Genomic DNA, 16,050 nt, shown 5'->3' with positions numbered 1-16,050 from the left:
TTAAGTTTGATGATTTTCAATGTATCTATTTTTTATTGTTGTTGTTTGTGCTTTTGGTGTCATATAAGAAACTATTGGCTAATCCAAAGCCATAAAGATTTATATCTGTGTTTTCTTCTAATTTTTTAAGATGCATACTTAATTGTGCCACCACTTCCTTTATTCTTTTTTCTAAAAAATCTAATACACTTTAAAGTTTCTCCATGTCTCTTAGCTGATTTTTTATTTTAATTGTTTTATGCTATGTTCCAAACGAAGTTTATTACCTTTCAGTTTTTTTCAACTTCCAATATAAAGTTGATTCCACTAATATTTTTATTTTAGTATTCCATTTGTGTATTTTCCAGGATTTCAAGTTGCTCTTTTTCATATCCACTGGCCCTGTTCATTTTGTCCATTTACTTTCATAAATTTCTATTTTATTCACGGATGTCATTACTTCATCTCTTTGAGAATCCTAAGTAGACCTTTTAATTTATTTTTTTTATAATCAAGTTTTCCATTTTATTTAAAATTTTAGTTTTAATTCTGAAGAACAAGATATAGATACAGATATACCTAAGTAAACCTTTTTTAAAATTTTTATTAAATGTATTAGGGCAACATTGGTTAGTAAAATCATATAGATTTCAAGTGTATAATTCTATAATATAATACATTGTCTGTTGTGTTCTGTGTTCACCTTTTTAAAAATAATTTTCACATTGTCATTTTTATTTCATCTAGAGTAGATTCAGTTTACAATTGTCAGTCTTTTTTAGCATTAGATTATTTTTTTCTTTGGTTTTGGAATATTTGTTTATACACACAGCTTGTGTAAGAAAGTTTATTTTTTAACCTCTGTCTCTGAACTCAACTCCTATCCAGAACCAGGACACATACTGGTTACTCATAATCCCTCTTCAATGGTGATAGTTTGGATATTTCCAAATGGTCAGGCAGCAGATGACAGCTTGGCCTGGACCTCCCTGCAAATATTTCCTGCATATGACACCGAAAACACAGTTCACACACACACAAAAAAAAAAAAAAAAAAAAAAGGTAAACAAATTGGATTTTGTCAAGATTAGAAACTTCTGCTGTCATTGTTAAGAGAATGAAAAGACAAGCCAAAGACTGGGAGAAAATATTTGCAAACCACATATCTGATAAAGAACATGTATCTATAATATACAAAGGATTCTCAAAATTCAATAAGAAAACAACACAATTTTAAAAATAGACCAAAGATTTTCACAGGCACTTCACCAAAAAAGATATACAAAGGCTAAGAAACACATAAAAAGGAATTCATTGTCATTGAGGAAATGCACATTAAAAGCACAATGAAATACCACTACATATCTATTAAAATGGCTAAAATGAAAAATATCTACTATAGCAAGCATCAGTGAGGAACTAGAATTTTCATACACTGCTGGTGGGAATGTGATATAGAAGAACCACTTTGGAAAACAGTTCAGTATGTTTCATAAGTCAGACTTATACCTACCACGTGATCCAGCCTTTGCACTCCCTGGTATTTACCCAACAGAAAAAAAAAAAGCATACATTCATACAAAGATTTGTACTTAAACGTTCATAGTAGCTTAATTTGCAGTGTCCCCAAACTGGAAATGACCCAAATGCCCATTAACAGGTGAATGGATAACAAAATAGTAGTATAGCTATACAATGGAATACTATTCAGCATGAAATAGAATGAACTCTTGATACATGTAACATTTGGAAGAATTTCAAAATAGTTATGCTGAGTGAAAAAAGCCAGTCCAAAAGAAAAAAAGAGTACACACTGTATGGCTCTATTTACATAAAACTCTAGTAAATGTAAACTAATATGTAATGACAGAAAGTAGACCAGTGTTTGCCTGGAGTTGGGTGGGCAGGAGGGAGGGATTCTAAAAGAGCCCGATGCAACCTCTAGGGTTGATTGTGGCGATGTCTTCATGGGTGTGTACATATGGCAAAACTTATCAAAGTTTACACTTAAATATGTACAGTTTATTGTATGCCAAGTATATCTCAATAAAGCCATTAGGAGGAAGAGAAGGTGGAGGAGAAGGAAGAAAAGACCTCTGTGCAGTGAGTCTCACCTCTTGCTCAGTCCCTCCAAGACACTAACAAAATTTCCAAAATTGGGGAACATTTCCTTAAATTTGGAAATTCTTATTGGAAACTCAAGATTACATAGGGTCTTTCAGACAATGTTTATAAGTTTAAGGAATTTTTGAAAATTGATGCTTGGAAAGCATTTGTTACTTGGAGCTATTACCCCATCCTTTGGAGTTTTTGATGGGACAACCATCCCCTCGGTCTTTTTCTAGTTCCAGTCATTTTCCCAGCCACTTTACTGCATGCAAGTGTGGCTTCTCCACTTCCTGGGAGTTGCCAACCTGCACACTTTCAAGTCCTTAGCCCTGAAATCTCTGTCCTGAAAGCTCTGCCTACCATTCTTGGCCTGCTCCTGCCCTCTGGCTGCTGGATTCAGGTGACTATTTATGCTCTATCGTTTGTCCTCTGGTCCACAACTCCTGGTCACCCATGTAGTTTCTTGGCCCTGACTGTCCAGGATCAAACACTAACCAGACGCAGCAGGTACCTCTGTGTAATGGCTGAGGGTAGAATTGGGGGGAGGTGGTTCAAATTCTCTTCAATTGTATTGTTTACTGACCTGCCAATAATAGGTTCCTTTGGTAAAGTGCCGGCAATTGGCTGTCCCAGGTGGCTCAGAGCACCTCCATGGAACATTTCCTGACCCCAGCCCAGGCTGGGTGGGGTGGCCCTCCTCTCCTCTAGGATCTCATGCTTCCCTTTATCATATCACTTACTCTGTTTTCTTTGTGTTTTTTGTTTGTTTGTTTTTTGGGTGGTTTTTTTGTTTGTTTTTTTGTGGTTTTTTTTGGCCTTTCCCCAATTTATACCCTCCTTCCAATATGGAAAACCCTGGAGAACACCAATCTTGCCTTGTATATCTCAGTATCCTCAGCACATAGCACAGATCCAGGTACATGGGAGACACACCTAAACAGTTGAACTAGAACAGTGATACCAGCAGGACCTGAGTTGATAGGTCTTGAAGCTCATTTGTGTTTGCTTCAGCTTCCATTACAAATGTGGTTCCTTGACTTTTAATTTTTATCAGTATGGTTTAGAAAGCAGCATTGACCCTCTTCTCTGATAAACTTTTGAGACTGCCTGAGCTTTAAAGACTTATAAACACTAAAGAAGAATCAATTTATTTTTCCCAGATAAATTCCAACCTGCTTTCCAAATATACTACATGTCTCAATCCTATCCAGCAACCAGAAAGCTATGTTAGTTATGTTTCTTGAAAAGAGAGGTGGCTACTACCACTGTTTGAAAGACCCTCAGCTTGACCTACACATGTGCTAGAGGAAGCCATGCCCACTGACATGGTATGGAATGACTACAAGTCAGAAGATGGTAGCATGAAAGGAGACGAAGCAAGACACAGATCTCTTCCTAATGATGAAGCTTTAGTGAAAGAAACAAGAAAAATTAAATAAAAGATCACAGAAAATGCATAGAGCTATATAGTTGAGAATTTAAAAAGCTTGGTTAAATTTTTAAAATATTCTGATTTGAAAAATGCAGTAGCAGAACTACAAAATAGAATTGACTCAACTGAAAACTAAATTAGTAATCTAAAACAACAAGTAGAAAAGCTATCTTACCACACAAGTGCAAAAAAATACAACAACAAAAAAAAATTCAGAAGAATAAGAGATATGGAGGTCCAGGAGAACGAAGACGCACAACACATAGCTTCAGAAGTAGATAAATGACCAGACCTAGGAATAAAAACGTAAAAAGAGAAAACTCTGAGTTGAAAAAGATATAAATTTTTAAATTGAAAAGGTACATATAGTGTCAGGCAAGAATAATGAGAAAGGTAAAAAGATACACATCTGATAAAATTTCTGAACTCTGAGAATGAAGAGATCTGGCAACAGGGCTTCCAAACAGAGAGAGAAGTTGAGTTTCAAAGGCGAGAGAATCAGCACAACAGATTTCTCATCTGCAACTTTGGACACCAGAAGACAGTGGAATTATATGTAGTCTTTGGAGAAAAGCACTGTGATCCAAGAATCTTACACTATCCAATAAAATATTCACCTAGGAAGAGAAAGGTTTTTTTCCACCTTAAGTAGACTCATAATGCATGCTACCCAGTATACTTCTAAATAAATTACTGAAGGGAGAACTCTAATTTTTAAATAAATAAACACATCATCTCGAGGTAGGATGAAATATTCAAAGAGCAGCAGTCAGTCAAAATATATTTATTAAGTCTGTATTATTTTCTTCCAGGATGGAGTGGTGAACAAGACAGAGCCCCTGCCCTCCAGAAGCTCCTATTAACTGTTATGAAGAAGATTAAATGGTGTAATGAGGAAAAGAGGGACTGATACGCTCATGCTGCTTTGGCAGAGTTGGGGGTGGCATTTGAATTGAGAACTGATTATAAGGAGAAAGCGACCTTGCATAGTTATAGAAGAAGAACTTGCTGAGCAGAACAGTCTCAAAGAAGGAAATAGCATGGTGTGTTTGGTGTGTTCCACTCATTCCGGAAGAAAACCACAGTGGCTGGGTGTAGGGAACTTGGGCGGGAACGGAAGAAAATAAGGTCAGAGAGGCAGCGTGGCAGAGACTAGCATGAACTCATTGAAATCCAGGTTCTTCTTATTCCTGGGCACATTGCTAGACCGATTTCCCAGCCTCCCTGGAAAGTGGGTGTGGCCAGGAGTGTTCCAGCCAATGCAATGTGAAGAGAAGAGATACTCAATTCTGCCCCATAAAAATCACCCTGTGCACTCCTCTCTGCTCATTTTCCCCTTCCAGCTACTTAGAATGAAAATGACCCCCAGAGTAACTTTGAAAAATAGCCACATATTGGAGATGTCAGTCTGTACCTCTGAATGATTGTGCATAGAACTTACCAACCTATTCACCTATCTCAGTGCTGTTATGTGAGCAAGAAACAACCATCTGTGCTGTCGGAGCCATTGTTGAGTTATTGGGGAAATCTGTTACAGCAATTAGCACACTCTGACCATCATAGGCAGGGTCTTGTGGGACCATAGCACCAAGTTTGAATTTCCCTCCAAGTGTAATGAGAAGGGCTGGGAGTCTAATGGGAATGGAAGGGGAAAGAAGTTCAGGAAGGAAATGATACAATCAGATTTATATTCTAGCATCTAGGGACGGGCTCCTGCTCAATCAAGAGGCCATTGCCACAGTCTTGGAGAGAGAGCACTGTGGCTTGGAGGGGAGCTTTAGAAGGCAAGAGTTGATGTTTTGGATATGAAATATGCGGGAAAGAGAGGAATAAAGGATGACTCGTGAGTTTCCGGAAATGTACTGAGATGTGGACAACTGCAGTAGGACGCAATCTGAGGGTATGAGCAATCGAGGTTTCGTTTGTTCCTGTTAAATCTGAGATGTCTATTAGGAAGAGGTTAGACATATGAATCTAGAGTCTCAAACAGTAAATTATGGTTGAAGAAAGGACAATGAGAAGCATCAGAGAATGTGTGTTTCTGAAGCCTGTGGCTGGGATCTTTCAGGGGAAGGTGTTAGAAAAGGCTGTGGGCAGAGCCCCAGGACTCTCGGGAATTCAGAGTTCTGGTTGGTGGACAAGAGCCCCGGGGAGACTGAGGAGCAGTGCCATCTGACACAGGAGAAAAGCATGGAAAGGACAGGTTCCCAGGAGCTTGGTGAGATTTTTTTCCAGCATTGTTCGGCTATCCGGGTATAACTAAGGAATACGCAGGTAGTCTTGGTTTTAAATAGTTCAGGGCTTTTCCAGTCAAGAACTTAATTTAAGCAGGAATGTATTCATTTCCCAGGACTGCTGTAACATACTGGTTCCTTAAAGTAACAAACTAATTCTCTCATAGTTCCAGAGGCTAGAGGTCTGAAGTCAAGGTGCAGCAGGGTTGGATCCTTCTGGAGGCTCTGAAGAAGCATCCATTCCATGCCTCTCTCCTCATTTCTGGTGGCTGCTGGCAATCCTTGGCATTCCTTGGCTTGTATATACATCCCTCCATTTATGTCTCCATCTTCTCTGTGTGTATCTGTGTTTATTTTCCCTTCTCTTCTCTTCCAAGCACTTGTCATTGGACTTAGGGCCCACCCTAATCCAATACGATCTTGTCTTAAGAGTCCTAACTTAATTACATCTGCAACGATCCCTTTTACCAAATAAGGTCACATTTTCAGCTCCCAAGTGGGCATATCTTTGAGGCAGGGCACTATTCAATTCCCTACAAGGGACAAGGGGGAAGTGCATTAAAAGGATGTGCAAGGGAGGCTGGAGGGCTGGATCACGGGATCCAGGCAGGATGGGGAGGGAAAGGAGGACGTGGGAGGGTCATGGAGCTAAAAGTGGTGAGATCAAATTGGAGAGTGGCTGAACAAGAGCAAGGGAGCTGGGAGATGGGGTGAAAGGGAGGGACGACATCACAATGGCTGACAGAGTTCAATTATTGATGATGACCAAGTCTGGGGAACGGGCACCTCAGTGAGTGACCCCACTGGAAGAGAGGAGGGGATGGGACTCAGAGAATGTTGGCTGAGTCATCAACATGGGTGATGAAGCTCCCAAAACGATAATAGGAGTGGAGAGGGGCAAACTGTGAAACAGGTGCCCGAAGCATCAATGAGCGAAGGACAGGACACAGGAGTAAATGCAGCAATCAGGAGGACTGAGCAAGTGACAGTCATGGCTACATGGGAATAGATGAATGTAAAGAGATTCCCACCTGTAATCTAAGGGATTAAAAGATATTAAAAAACAAATCAATGCATAAAAGTTGGGAGTCAAAATTTCAAAGGATTCTAACAAAACCCAAGAGTTGGTGGGGAACAGACAGACAGAATGGACAAGTAAATACGTACTACCGGTAACAGCTTCATTTTGGTGTTGGGTTTCTGGCTGAAATTGAATTGAATAAAACTATACTAAAAAGTCTCCTTTTGGGAAATTGGGACATTCAGTATGTTGGTAGAGAAATATAGACTTGAACATTCTCTTCAAAATATATGTACCCACTAAAAAATAGAAACATCTAGAAAAGCTTCCAAATAATCAGAGGCTAAAATAGTGACAAAACATAAAAACTCTAATAATGCAGTAAAAATTGGTTATGGAAAAAACAGGAACAAGTAATATACAATAGTACAGAAAGGACAAAATAAGACAAAATAAATCCAAATGTGTCTTTTATTTCAGTGATGGCCCCTGTATTTAATACCGCTATTAAAAATGATAATGAAAAAATTAAGCAGTCATTAAAAACAACCATTGTGGTGATTATTTCATGGGTGAGCAATTGTGCACTTTAAATATGTACAGTTTATCATACATAATTATACTTCAATAAAGCTGTTTAAAAAAAAAAAACAGCAAAGACTCTAAGATGAGGTAAACAAACAAACTCCAATTTTATGCTGCCTGCATAGACCTGAAAAAGATAAAGACTGAAAAGAGACGTGGCAAGTGTAAACAAATTGAAAATAGGGATGGCAGTATTTATTAGGTTAGTGCAAAAGTAACTGCAGTCTTTGCAATTATTTTTAACCCTTTAAACTGCAACAAATTTTACACCAACCTAATATATCACATAAAGTAGATTTTGAGGCTAAAAGTACTGTCAGACAACATAGATATTTTGTAAGACTAAGAGGTAACATTCACAAAGATGTTCCAACAGTCAAAAAACTTGAATGAGCCAATAACATAACTTGAAAATATATAAAGCACTGACTTCCAGAAATACGACAGGCAAATCCACATATTAAGAAATGCTAATACACCTTAATACACTTCTCTCAGAACTTATAAAATCTAGCAGATAAATATGAAATAAAACTATAGAGGACTTGAATAATAAATAACAAATGATAACACACACACACACACAGACATGGAACTTCATACTCAACAAATAGAAAATGTACATTCTTTTCAAATACCCTTAGAACTTTATGTATTAGGGCACAAGACAATGTCAGCTATTTTCAAAACAAATAGAAATTGTACCATAAAACTAGAAATATCAAGAAAAACAGTCCACAAAAAGTAAACAAAAAAATCCACTTGAAAATTTTGAAAACTCTTTTCTAAATCATCTGTGAATTAAAGACGAAATCAAAACTGGAATTTTAATTAGGAAAAATTGAGAAGATTACATATTAAAGCCTTGTGGGAATCAGCCAAATAGTGATATTTAATAGAAAATGTGTAGCCTTAACAGTATGTGTTAGGAAATGAGGAAAATTTAAAATAATGAGCTAACCATCCGATTCAAGAAAATAGAACAAGTTCTGAATAAAACTAAATGAGATAGAAGAAAATTAAAATAAAAACAGAAATTATTGAAATAGAAAACAAACTCCTGTGGTCATAAATTATAAAATACAAGTTTGTTCTCAGGAAAAAGTTTAAAACAATGGAAAGGCTGTGTCTTTGACAAGAGAAAAGAGTACATCCATTAGAAATGACAAAAAGACTAAAATTACAAACACTAAGATTCTAAAATTTTAAGACAATGCACTATGACAACTACTTTGAAAATCTAGGTGTAACAGGTGATTTCCTAAGAAAATATAAATTAAAAAAACTGACTCAAAAATAAAAAAAAGAATTAAGTTGTCAAAGATATGTCTCCAAAGAAAAGATATGTCTTGCTACATTTAAAATTCACTGTGTAGTAGTTAAGAATGGAGACTGGGCTGTAATCCTTGCTCTGCCCCATTAGTTGTGTCACTTTAGTATAGTTGCCACATTTAGCAAATAAAAATACAACACACCCACAAGACTGTTGTCTGTGTCTATGAGTTTCTGCTTGTTTGTCTTATTCATTTATTGCTTTCAGTTTTGTATCCCACATATAAGGGAAATCGTATGGTTCTTAACTTTTTCTACCTGACTTATTTCACTTAGCATGATAATCTCAGGATCCATCCAAGTTATCAAAAATGGCAGTATTTCATCTTTTATTATAGCTGAGTAATATTCCATTGTATATATGTACCACATCTTCTTTATCCAATCATCTGTCGAAGGACACTTTGGTTGTTACCATGTCTTGGCCACCATGAATAATGCTACAATGAACATAAGGGTACATATATCTTTACGGATAAATGTTTTCCGATTTTTTTGGATAGATACCCAAAAGAGGGATTGCTGGGTCACATGGTAATTCTATTCTTAATTTTTTGAGGAATCTCTATGCTGTTTTCCCTGGTATCTGTACCAATTTACATTCCCACCAACAGTGTATGAGGGTTCCTTTTTCTCCACTTCCTCTCCAACATTTGTTATTACTTGTCATATTGATGATAGCCATTCCAACATGTGTGAGGTCGTATTTCATTGTGGTACTGATTTACATTTCCCTAATTTCTAGTGAGTTTGAGCATCTTTTTATATATCTATTGGCCATTTGTATGTCTTCATGGGAGAAGTGTCAGTTCAGGTCCTCTGCCCATTTTTCAATTGGATTGTTTGGGGGTTTTTTGTTGTTGATTTGTATGAATTCTTATATACTTTGGATATTAGCCCCTTATTGGAGGTGTTGTTTGGAAATATCTTCTCCTATTCAGGTGGTTGCTTCTTTGTTTGGTTGACGGTTTCTTTTCACTGTGCAGAAGCTTTTTAATTTGATATATCCCTTTCATTTATTTTTGCTTTTACTTTCCTTGCCTTTGAGGTCAAATTCACAAAATCTTCTCTAAGACCAAGGTCCATAGGTTTAGTATCTATGTTTTCTTCTATGCAATTTATTGTTTCAGGTCTTATATTTAGGTTTCTAATCCATTTTGAGTTAATTTTGGTGTATGGTGACAGATAACAGTCCAGTTTCTTTCTTTTGCATATGGCTTTCCAATTTTCCCAGCACCATTTATTGAAGAAGCTTTCTTTTCCCCATTGTATGCTTTTGGCTCCTTTCTCGAAAATTATCTGACAATATATACAAGTATATGTATTTATTTCTGTTCTCAATTCTGTTCCATTGGTCTGTGTATCTGTTTTTCTACCAATACCATGCCGTTTTGGTTATTGTCATTTTGTAGTATAATTTGAAGTCAGGGAGTATGATACCTATAGCTTTGTTTCTTCTTCCCTCCCCCACCCCCCAAATTGCTTTGACTACTTGGGATCTTTCGTGATTCCACACAAATCTGATAATTTTTTGTTGTATTCCTTTAAAAAGTGCCATTGGGGATTGCATGAAATCTGTATATTGCTTTGTATAATATGGCCATGTTAATTATGTTGATTCTTCCAACCCATGAACATGGAATATCTTTCCATGTTTTTGTATCGTCTTCAATTTCTTTTAATAATATCTTGTAGTTTTCAGTGTGTAGGTCCTTCACATTCTTTGTTAAGTTTATTCCTAGGTATTTAGGTTTTTGTTGTTGTTGCCATTATAAAAGGGATAATGCTTACCAGAGGGAAAAGGGGGAGGGGGAAAGTAGAAGAGGGTAAAGGGCATCAAATATATGGTGATGGAAAGAGATTTGACTTTGGATGGTGAACACACAATGCAATCTATATAGATGATGTATTATAGAATTGTTCACTTGAAACCTATATAATTTTGCGAACCAATGTCATCCTAATAGTTTTAATTGAAAAAATCCAGTTAAATTGGAATTTCAGATAAACAACAAATAGGTTTCCAGTAAAAACATTTCCATGCAATATTTATGACATACTTATACTAAAAAATTATTCATTACTTATCTGAAATTCAGACTTAACTGGACGTCTTGTATTTTAGTGGCAATCCTAGACTTTAGGCAGATTATTTAACTTTCCTGTATGTGTTTTCTCATCTTTAAAATAGGGATGGTGATGATGATGATGAGAAAAACCTTACGTCAGAAGGATGACGGGAGAATTAAATGAGTTAATATATGGAAAACACACACCTAGTAATCACTATGTAAATGTTAGTTATTTTAATGATAGCTCTTTTTCTTCTCTCTTTCTCTCTCTCTCTCTGTCATTCTTTCTTCAACAAGCATGTGTCAAACTCTTCAGTGCCTGGTACTAGGCTAGATACTAGGGCAGACACACCCATAATACCCTCCCCCATTTTTCCTTCACACACCCCACAAGCACATATTAGAAGTGATTCTAGCTAATCACAGTGCTCGGTCTTCTTTTGTTGTGACAGGACAGAAACACCACTGTCACACATTTCATCCAGGAGCCCCCAACTCCTGCCCATGGTTGGGAGTCTTACAGTCACAATTTGGAGTTTTCCCACTTTAAATCAATGACCTGTAGCCTTGTTCAGGTCACTGTACCTCTTTCAGCCTGTCTACTAAAACAGGCATTTAAAGATAGTAAATGTACCTAAGGGTCTGTCCTACCACAGGTGCTATTAGCTTTTCTTACACTGAAAACACTGTTGTGCCAGTCAAGCCTTGGGTTTTGTCTGCATCGGTTTTTCCTCTGGGTTAATTTTCACAATTGCTGTTCTCTAATGAGAAACAGTACTTAAGGCAGGGAGAAACTTTGCCTGGTCTCTGCTCCCAGGCTTTCTTAAAGGGCCTGTCTCCGTTGGTTGTAGCATCTCATTTGGTGGCCAGGTCTCAGAAACCAGACAAAGAGCACCACCTGTTCTTCTAGGTATCCCCTTACTGGACTCTTTCAGCTTGAGCCCACCTCAGCCACGCCTTGCTCTTTCAGCTGCCCAGGTGCTGACACCTGGCTCGCCCGCCTCAGCTAACTTTACCCTGGTGGCATTTCTGCAAGGGTATAAAAGGGTCTCCTTCCAAACTCTTTCGGGGCTGTTCTGGTGATGAAGTCCACCTCAGCGATATCCCAGACTTCTCTGTGTTCTTATTCCCTACCAGCTTCCTGCGCCCACTGCTTCCTGCTTCCACCCCCGGTGCTCTACACCCTCGCTCGCTATCTTTTATTTACACTTTAAAGTGGCTGCTACACATGGAAGACTTTGATAGTGGAAGAAAGGCTTTATTTTTTATCAAAGGAGTAAAGTAACAACTGCTAAGTTCCTACTGTACGCCAGACACTAGGTTAAGCCCCTTTTCCACATATTTTTCTCATTTAATTACCTAATAATGTGGTGAAATAGATGTCAATATCTCCATTTTACAAATTCAAAAACAGGTTCAGAGAGGTTAAGTGTGTTGCCCAAGTTTATACACAAGTCGGTGGCAGAGCTAAATTTAAATTCAAGTCTCTTTGACTCTCAAGTCCAATATCTTTTCCACTACCCCCACTGATGGTCAACCTGTAAAGAATTTGTTGTGTGTGTGTATAAGATTTTTTAAATGACACCTAGATCTAGGTCAATTCTGTTTTCTCGTGGCCTCATCGTCTCCCCCTGCTTCTTCATGCTCTTGGTTATGGGTTTGTGGCAATCCCACGGTCAGCCAGGCCCAGAAAGGAGACCAGGAGCTAAGAAAGGGCAGGGTTACCTGCTGCTTCTTGCTGCTGTTGTGTAACAGATCCCAGAATAAAAGCCTGAATCTCCATGCAGTGTCTTGTCTTCTCTGAAAGCACAGACCCACACTGGGTGGGAAGCAGCCAGCCTGGGATGTACCATTAGCCTTGCTCTCTGCGCACTGCCCCCAGCTGGGCCTGATACTATCTCACTTGTGGGTGAGAAAAGGCTGAGAAGAACAGAGTAGGAGAGTTGGAACTCACGGTTGAGTGGTTTCAATAACTGAAGTCTACTATCATATTCACACTGTCTTCAAAGCCTCAATAAGGGTAATTTTTAAAATTTGTGTTTTCCTTACAATGGTCATCTAAGAACATTAACATAAGTACCTCCTAAAATATGAAGATGACCATCGAGATGCAAGGACTGCCGTGCCATTTCAGTGCCTAGGTTTGTGTTCATTTCCATCATTGTGTTGATGCCAAAGAACACTGTTTTAATTGCTCAGAGCCAAAGAGAAAAGAACATATTTGAATCTATGCATAAATATAATGTTTATGCAAAGTGAAGACCAAATAATGTCACAGCACGCAGTATAAATTAGAGTTTAAGTTATCTAGTGGTTAGAATAGAGAAAGGAGATATGACAATTGAATCATCACACGGCACAATTGAAAACCTGACATTAAGAGATAGTCACATATCTTAATCATCACTCAACATACTAAATTAAAAATAATTTTAATATTATTGGTTTGGTTTTTAACCAGTTTTTAAATTGGTTAAATTTATTAACCAAATTTGTTAAATTGGTTTAAATTTATTAATTTGTTTTTGTTTATATAAGCCTAGAAATACATGTATAAGATTTGAATCTTGTTTTCTGTTTATACACATTTAAGAAATACATTAAATTTAGTTTGATTTACACATCCAGTTATGACAGAGTAGATTGCACGAGACTAAATCTCTGGCTAAGAAAAAAACTGTAAGAGCCAGATAACAACCCAAAATAGCTATTAGACGACATCAGAGAATAACCAAAGCTTCCAAGACCTGAGGAGCTGAAATCCCTGAAAAAGGGACATGCTTTGTGACAAGCTCCGCATTCAATATTGTTTTTTCTCCTTGAGTCATTTACCAATTCCTGGCATGGAGCATAGAAACGGGGGTGAGGCATAGGGCAGGAACAGTGGTCTAGAACTTACAGCAGTCTCACTGGTCTGCACAGATAAAACTTGAAGTTCAAGCTACCTAGAAACCAAGACTTGAGACTCAAGGTCCAGGAGAAAAAGGACCATAGAGTGGTAAAGCTGACATTCAACCTGAATTTCCCCTTGAGTCATTTTATAATTTCCAAACTACATGTTGGAACATGAGAAAGACACATGGGGCAGACAGAGAGAAACCAAGTAGAAAGAAACTGTTAAGACAGTAAAAATCTAAGCATGGAATGATGTAGCCTCACAGTGCTGGGAGACAAACATTGGAGTTTAGGGCCTGCCATGAGTAAAGTCCCGATAAGCACCCAGCGATTCACTTGAGACCCCAGAAAGGCTACGTCGTAGAAATAAAGTCAAGCCAGAAATAGAAAAGCCTCCACTGAATCAAGGTGATCTTGCCATATCCTATCTGCTTGCACACAGACTTATTCCCTTCCCAGTTCTGGCCTGGCTGGAGCACATTGTGGCAACCTGAAGCTACTCGCCCACAACCTCCTGAGGTTGCGTGTGTAGGATATGGGGCCCCCTGGCTTCCCCAAGCACCTCCAGGCCACTGAGATCTGCATTAACCCTGTGGAGTTCAACCCTGACTTTGCGGCATGTATGATGCCCAGGGTGGAGTGGGTGGCACTTCTGGAGGTGGCCAATACCTTGCATCTGGCCGAGATGACAAAAGGGCCAGTCCACAAGTACGACAGTGATGAGAAACTTCTGAGGAAGATGCACTACATGCTTCAGGAGGTAGGTGTGTTGGAGGGCAGCCTGCAACGCCCAGGGTCTGGACGTCGGTTCTCCATTAGCTGCTGGAGCCCCAACATGTTGCTGAGCAATAAGGAAACTCATTAACCTTCCAGAAACCAGTTTTTCATTCTGAGACTATAGGTATCTTTGTTTATGTACATAAACAAAGCCGGTTTGCTGGCTCCGTCATGTGCATCTCCAACCCTTGACCCAATGACACACCGCACACACATTTTCTTGAGCTAGATATGGATATACATTTTTTTCTCATTAAAATTTAGAAATAAAACAAAGGAAAAAGAAAACGACATTCCTCTCTGGAGAAAGAAAACATCATCTGAAGTCTCTAAAACTTTTTAAACACAGTGTCCAGAATTCAATTAACAAATTACCAGGTATACCAGTAAATAAGACCAAATCACTGAAACCCCAAAAGAAAAATAGAGTCAATATAAGTAGACCCACAGGTAATCAAGATATTAGAGTTATCAGATATGTACTTTAAAATACCAATAATTATTATGCTCAAGAAAAATATATTAAAATATGGATCACTTTACCAGAGAATTATAATCTAAAAAAAAAAAAAAAAAAAATCAAATGGGAATCCTATACAACCAATCTCTCAATAGCTTAGTCTAGAAACCTAGGTCTTATTTTTTGTTCTTTCATCTTCCTCGGCCTGTTAATAGATTTCTGATTTACAATCTATTATTCACTGTCACTTCCCTAATTAAGGCCAACATCATGTCTCACCTACATCCATACTTCACACCACAGAATGGACTTTCTCTGTTGTAAATCTGATCATTTCATTCCTTTTCATAAAATCACTCAGTGGCTTCCTATTGTCTTCAGAATAAACCGTTAGCTTCTTTCTGTGTTCTGCTAAGCCATGTATTACTTGACCCTTGCTTTCCTCTCCAGTACGTGTCTTGCTACTTCACCATTCCAAACCTCAGCAAGCTACCAGTCCTTCAGCTATAGTAAATTAATTTCAATTACTCAAATGCACCATGCTTTCTCTACCTCCTGAAATTTTCATATACTCTTTCCCTTTACTCTCTCTTCCTTTGGCAAATTCCCACCCACCCTTCAGAAACCTTGTCTTCCAAGAGGCTCTCTCTGATCCCTTGGGATCTTTTTAGATAGCTCTTCTAACATAAATGCTTGGATAGAGGGCATGTTATCATGTTGGATGGTAATTAAATATCTACATGCCTATCTCCCCATTTTTTGATGGTAGGTCCCCTGAGAATTTGCACATTTTATAGACATACCTCAGCGATATTGCCAGATGTGGTTCCAGACCACTACAACACAGTGATTATTGCAATAAAGCAGGTCACATGAACTTATTAGTTTCCCAGTGCATATAAAAGTTATCCTTACACTATGCTGTAGTATATTAAATGTAAAATAGCATGTGTCTTAAAAAACAATATACACATCTTAATTAAAACTATTTTATCACAAAAAAATGCTAACCATCATCTGAGCCTGTTGGAAAAATGGCACTGACAGACCTGCTTGATGCATGGTTGCCACAAACCATCAATGTGAAGGAAAAAAAAAAGATTCAATACCTGTGCAGCACAGTAATACCAGGTACATATGTCAGTAGAGGTAAG

General features: G+C 37.9%; 1 pseudogene; it reads left to right on the top strand.

Annotated features, from left to right (window-relative positions):
* LOC109455110 (multifunctional methyltransferase subunit TRM112-like protein pseudogene) overlaps positions 1-14,524 on the top strand; it is a 48,661-nt pseudogene extending 34,137 nt beyond the window's left edge.
* The last annotated feature ends 1,526 nt before the right edge of the window (positions 14,525-16,050 follow it).

Source organism: Rhinolophus sinicus, chromosome 5, assembly GCF_057876585.1.
Source record: "Rhinolophus sinicus isolate RSI-liver-muscle chromosome 5, RSI-T2T, whole genome shotgun sequence".
NCBI lineage: Eukaryota > Metazoa > Chordata > Mammalia > Chiroptera > Rhinolophidae > Rhinolophus > Rhinolophus sinicus.
The sequence above is the reverse complement of the archived record's forward strand: the minus strand, read 5'-3'. Positions and strand labels throughout refer to the sequence as shown.